At 45.9% G+C, this 6,105-nt stretch overlaps 1 protein-coding gene across 7 annotated transcripts in view; it reads left to right on the forward strand.

Moving 5' to 3' along the window:
- LOC121588950 (translational regulator orb2-like) overlaps positions 1 to 6,105 on the forward strand; it is a 238,494-nt gene that overhangs the window by 191,106 nt on the left and 41,283 nt on the right. The gene's annotated exons all lie outside the window — the stretch shown is intronic.

A 6,105-nucleotide genomic window follows, 5' to 3' on the forward strand; every position in this document is an offset into this window, starting at 1 on the left:
TCCTACCCGATATGTACTATCAAGAGCGTTATAATCGCAGATGAGCGGAATTATAAAACTAAACAGATTAAAGAACTTCGTCAAAATCATTCTTCCCATTTGAAGGAATTCTGAAATGCTCCAGAGTTCGACAAAACCTCCCTTAACAGGCACCAGAAGCAATATAAAAAAAGAGTCAATAATCAAACTTGTCCAGAAGCATGGTAGAAAAATCTCACCGAACCCCTTAATTTAAACCCTGATTTCGGTGGACGAATAAATCCGCATATCCCGGGTCCGGGTCCGGTCAAGCGTATTGCACACGCACGCACTGTGGCACATTATTCCAACCACAGCCAACACCCAAAAATGCTCCCAAATGCACCCAAATAACAAAGGGGAAAAAAACCCCCCAAATTCAAAAAAGAAAATTATCCGGACAAATGACGTGCAGCAGCACGAAAATAAAAACGACCACACGCAAAGTAACCACGTGACATGAGAATAATTGAATTTCATAATCATAACTCAGTGTGCAGTGTGGCAAAAGCAGTCCGGACCGCGACACTGCTTAACAGGCCAGCCAGGCGCGCCCGTTCTGGGCCAGTTGCTTCGGGTGCCGCCCCCACACACCCGTCCCCACGAAAAATATGTATTTATTTAAATTGAATGTACATGAATAAATTGGTGATAAAAATGAAAATAACAAATAATGCGCGATATGCTTCATTCGTGAATATGATGCTGTGCTGCCGGGTGCGTGCGTCTGTGGCTCCCACCACACAGCGCGATGTTCACAGTGCTTGTGCCATTTTCCACGCGTTCCCGCTCTGACCCTATACCCCCAAGCCGGTTGAGCAGCAGGGGAGAAAAATCGCAACAGTGCCAAAGGGCACAGGATGATCGAACGAAGCTGCAGATTCGCAACTCCCCCTCCTTACACCTTCCCATAAAATATCCATGCAATATCATCGATTTTTATCTCCCACCGTGTAGCGGTGATTACGTGAATGTATGCATGTATGTGTGCTTGTGTGTGTGCACATCGGTACGGTTATCGTATGAAATTCAATACAATCATTTCAATGCGCCTAGATGGTAGGCAATCGCTTGGGCACGCTGATGGGCCCTTTTGGCCCCCAGCCACCAATGGATATGGCGAACGATCCCGATATCGGCGTTAGTCGGAATATTCGGCACACATGCCCAACCCCCACCGGCACATCATGGTGCAGAAGGCTGCCGGCCGATGTCTGCATTACCGCACCCCGCATATTAACCGTAACGAGCGTGAAGGAAAACTGGCATGTATAACATTATTTTAACTTCACCAGCCGAGGAGCGCACGGTTCACACACACACATTAATGCCGCGATCAGGATGTAAATCGCTTTTGATAGCACTAACATAGGCCAATTCCTAGCGAGCCAATTTTGCCACGTGATTGTCGTGCTTGGAAGCGAATTTGAAGCTGCATTAATAAGCACTCTGGATACGGTTTCACAATTACACATCTCATGTTTCAGTGAAAACTGTTTGCTATCGACTTCATTAAACTGTACATCACAGGACGCTTGTTCTCTATCGAGCGCGCGCGTGTGGGGTGTAATACAATGTATCTAATAACCTGATTAAGTTATAACTACACCAACCGGGCGGGACCTTCTCACCCAACCTTCTCGTGGGAAGCCTCGTTCCGCTTTGCAGTAAGCCTACGCTAGTTTTAATCAGAGACCGAACCTATGAAGCCCTGTAACAAATATCATAAATTAAATCGCACACTCCTCATAGTGAATGCTTTCTACCTCCCTGTCTCTCTATCTCTCTCCGTCTCTCTCTCTCCCTTGCCAACAATCATCAGCCAAAGCGACCGGAACGGTATGCGCACGGAAGGGTTTCCCGTTCGGATTTCGATAGTAGAATTTTGCGGTTAAATGAAACTAATTACTACTGATGGATGGATGGATGGTAGGCGACTCCGACTGGCCTGAGGAGCAGGGATTCGATTGATATCGGTATATGCGCCCTTCCTTCCTGCCGCAATCGGAAAAGTTTTGTGTGTTGCTGCCTTTGTGCTGCGTCTTAATTAGTGTTACGTGGGCTTTCCTGCCCATTCCCGCCCCATTCCCTACGGCCAGCGTGTTGCGTGCCGCGCGTTAGTTGTGACCTTTGATTTAGCAGAAAGGCACGCACATTCTACTGGTTCTACTTGGTGCTTGGTATGGAGCAGCAGCAGAAGCATCCATTCCACCCAAAACCGACTTGAAGCATCGGGAAATGTGGTTGCTTTTGGAATGGCGGTTTCTGAGTCTGAGCCCCTTTTCAAGACAACATTCCCGATAAAGATAGAAATTTCACAAAACGAAACATTGATTTATTGGAGTTGCGGATAGTTTCGTGCCAACCTTTTCTTCTCCCTCTCCTCTGTGGCTCCTTTCCAGTTTGATCAGGATGTGAGTTTCATTATCGTTTCATCATAGGTATGGGTATGTACCGTACGTATGCAAATTGGTGCAAGCTGATAACTCTTGGTTCGCGACTTTGAGAAGAGCCTTAGTCGAGATACAGTAGGCAAACTGGGGTTTATTTATTGCTGATTCTATTAGTTCCAATTGCACGGCCAGCATTTGATTCCTGTGATGTGTATTTATTTCCTGGTCCCAGTGGTGTTGTTGTGCAATTACTTCCTTGTCCTTTTTTATATACGTTATTTCCCTCTTAGTGCAGGATGTCTTTCAATATCTATGCACACTTCAGAAAAAGAGCATCAAGGAGGACTTTTGCAAGTTTGAAATACTAATTCTGAAGTAGAACCTATTCCAAAAGTTGACCCACTTGCTTGACTTGAAGTTTCGATTCCGTTTGCATTATCATCAGATCGGGTTTTGGTCTTTGTCTTGGATTGCTTTCAGTCAAATATCTCTGTCTATGCATCTAATTAAATTCAGAACCAGTACTTTGCTCAGAAGCTTCCGATTCCAGAAGCTTACACTAATTCCTGTTCTATTTTCGGACTAATTTGTGTACATTGTGCCTTGCATATTAACAAACACTCACTCATTTGCCATGTCTTGCAGCACAGGTTTGATGGCTATGTGCCACATGCAGCCTAGCGTTGTTAGGTTGAAGTAGTTGTAGTAGAAATCGGTACTGCCGTTCCGAGAGGATCAACTTCCACATTCTGTTCTAAAAATACTACAACCCCACCACTGCTTCATCTTGTAATACGATCCTACAACTGTGTTCGGTCGTTGTTTGCCCTTACCTAACTTACCTAACCCTACCTAACTTACTATTCTGGTTAGCTTTGAAAGATTGGATTGTAACTCATTGGATATTTTTCTGTATTAAATATGTTCTGCGTATAGGAAGGAGAAAGCTCGATCCGTTTAAGAGTTGAACCCATCATCAAACAGCTGTCGGTTTGGGAAGTCATATACTTGACGGTCGAATCCTATCACCGGTCGAATCCTGCTACTAATGCATATCATTTTGCTACCTATCTATTTCACTCACACTAAATATTATCCCAAAAGCTTTCATCTGTTTTTGTTTCGTTTAGTCGCTGTTATTTTCCCCCCTTTGAACTTTGCTGCTTTGTTTTATTTTGTAGACCACCCGTACCACCACCACCAGCAGCAAAACAATCTCCGCAAAACAACAGCAAACACCGAACCGGACTTTGATTTGGTTAACAACATTGTAAACAGTTACCGGGGACCCTTGGGGCAGTGCTGGCGTTGGAAAAACACATCGCTCTCCCACAGACACACACACACACACCCACACACCCACACATGCTCCCACAATTAACCTCGAGGGAAAAGCCCCGATTCCAACGCAACACGCAATACGGCGTACGCTCCCTAAAAGCGCGAGACCACCCACCCTAGAGCAGGGGCAAAAAAAGGGAGAAAAAACATAAAACGTGAAAAGCGAAATCATTTAAGGATCGATACGGCTATAATTGCAAATTTGCGTGTTAAGCCCCAATCCTATCCACCCGTTGCCAACCCCTCGCGAGTTCAGGGTATGGAATGATGCTTCGGGGCAGGCTTGATGCGGATCATGTTTACTAACACCCACAGGGAAAAAGTGTGCTGCTAGAGGAGAAGGAAAGGGAAGAAAAAGAATGCCGACCACACACCTCCGACCGAAACCACGGAGTCCCAAGGTCGAGAGGGTCGAGCCGCAGGCAAGTTTCTCTCCTCTGTTTTATGTTTGAATTGGTGCTTGTTTTTTCCCCCGTGGGGCTGTGTTTACCTTCCGGCGTATGGATCCTATGCAATTCTTAGTCCCTTCCCTTTACCCTCCCTTCCATTCCTGTGCGAGGGGAGATAGCAAAGTAAAAAGGAACCCGTACAAAAAAACGACACACCAGAAGCAAACTATCAGGAAAGATATATTGATGCCCAGCACAACTGTACGCCGCGTAGCGAATCCGAGGAAATGGATCTGCTGCTGGTAGTCGAAAGATAACCGTGCGCCATAAACACGCAGTTTATTTACGTGTCAAATCCAATACACATTCGGGCGGCGCTCCTTTATCCTTCCCTTGCGCCCTTGAACCGACGCGGAGCGCCATAAATTTACGTTTGCCAAGCTGGCACGTTCGATACCTCGTAGAGGATTTTTCTCTTTTATCACTCCACCGGTTCGTGTTGTTTCCTGGCTGTTTTGGTGTCCGATTTCCGCCCACACACATACACACACACATACACATGCAAGTCAACCGATCATGATTAAGTGTGAGCTTTCCTACGCTAATGCCCTCACTAACGTGAGCCCCGTGATAGTGGATAGTAGATAGTAAACGCAAATGAATGGCGTTGTGTGCTGACTGCGTGCAATGTCTTCTCTCAACCCTTAACCAGGGACCTCTTCCGTCCTCCACCCATCCCTCGGTCAAATCAAATCGCCGTCGGTCGAGGCAATGAATTTCAATGTTCAGCGTTTGCATCCATTGAAGAGGCGAGTGCGCTATATCTTCCTAAAACCAGTTGATAGATTTTCACCAGCTTTGGTTTGATTCGGAGCAGAAACGGGCGGGTGAATGGGAGCTTATAATGGACTGGCAGCTGCTGGCTGAGGTTAATAGTTCCCTTCCGAAGAGAGCTTTATTTATGAGCCATTCAAGCCCGGTTCGTTCAAGATTTGATTACACTTTTCCCCGTGAACTTATTAAACTCGATACGTTTAATGTACGATACACACCCCCTTTTTTGATGGTTTGGTGGAGTTTGATCCCTTTGCTTGCAAATTAGAATATTAACCACATCACCCACAATACACACACACATACACGAAGAAAACTATTCCATTAAATAACCCACCATTCCTCTCATTCTCTACTTCCAGGTGAGTGCGATCGACCCGAGAACAACGAAGCTGCGTTTCCTCCCTCAGTATTAACAGGTAACGCCGTAATAATTGAATTACACGTGTCAGGAAGGAAAATATGTGGCACCGGTTCGAGTGGTTTCCGCAGACAGCGAGCATCGACAGTTTTGGCGGCTGCGGTCTTTGCGGTCAAAGGATGCACGATAACGCGCACCCGCATCGGCGGGCTGTTGCGCGGGTCAAGTTTAATTAAAGTTACCGAATCTTCAAAGCGTTTGTCGTTTGCGGGGTGTAACCGCAAAAAAACGAAGGATGCACTGCCAAGGGAAGGGTACAGCATCGTTAGATTGGGGAATTTGTAAAAAGGACAGCTAGCACACACACACACACACAAAATTGTGTTCAGTGAAGTCACACCACAATCTCTGTAAACGCGATACAAATGGACGGAGCGGACAAAAGAAAATGGGAGGAAAAGCCGTCAGGGGAAAAATCGGATTCTGGAGCTAGTCGCTAGTTTCCGTTCGGGTTTATTTGAATCGAAACCGCAGCAGCACTCTTATTGTGGTCTTTTTTCCCCAGCTACTACTAAGGTGAACCGGTTCAAAAGCCAACAGTACGAAACTAACTGGTACGATTGTGAGATGCCCTGAGCCATGAGGATTTGGTTTTTTTTGCACGGTCATTGCACACCCGACCCTGCAATTGGAAAGCTTTCAATGCACAGAGAAAGAGCTTACAGCGTTGTTATTCCAACCCTTGTTTCCCAACCCCCTATATCTTTCG

This window comes from Anopheles merus, chromosome 2R (genome assembly GCF_017562075.2).
Source record: "Anopheles merus strain MAF chromosome 2R, AmerM5.1, whole genome shotgun sequence".
Taxonomy (NCBI): Eukaryota; Metazoa; Arthropoda; class Insecta; order Diptera; family Culicidae; genus Anopheles; species Anopheles merus.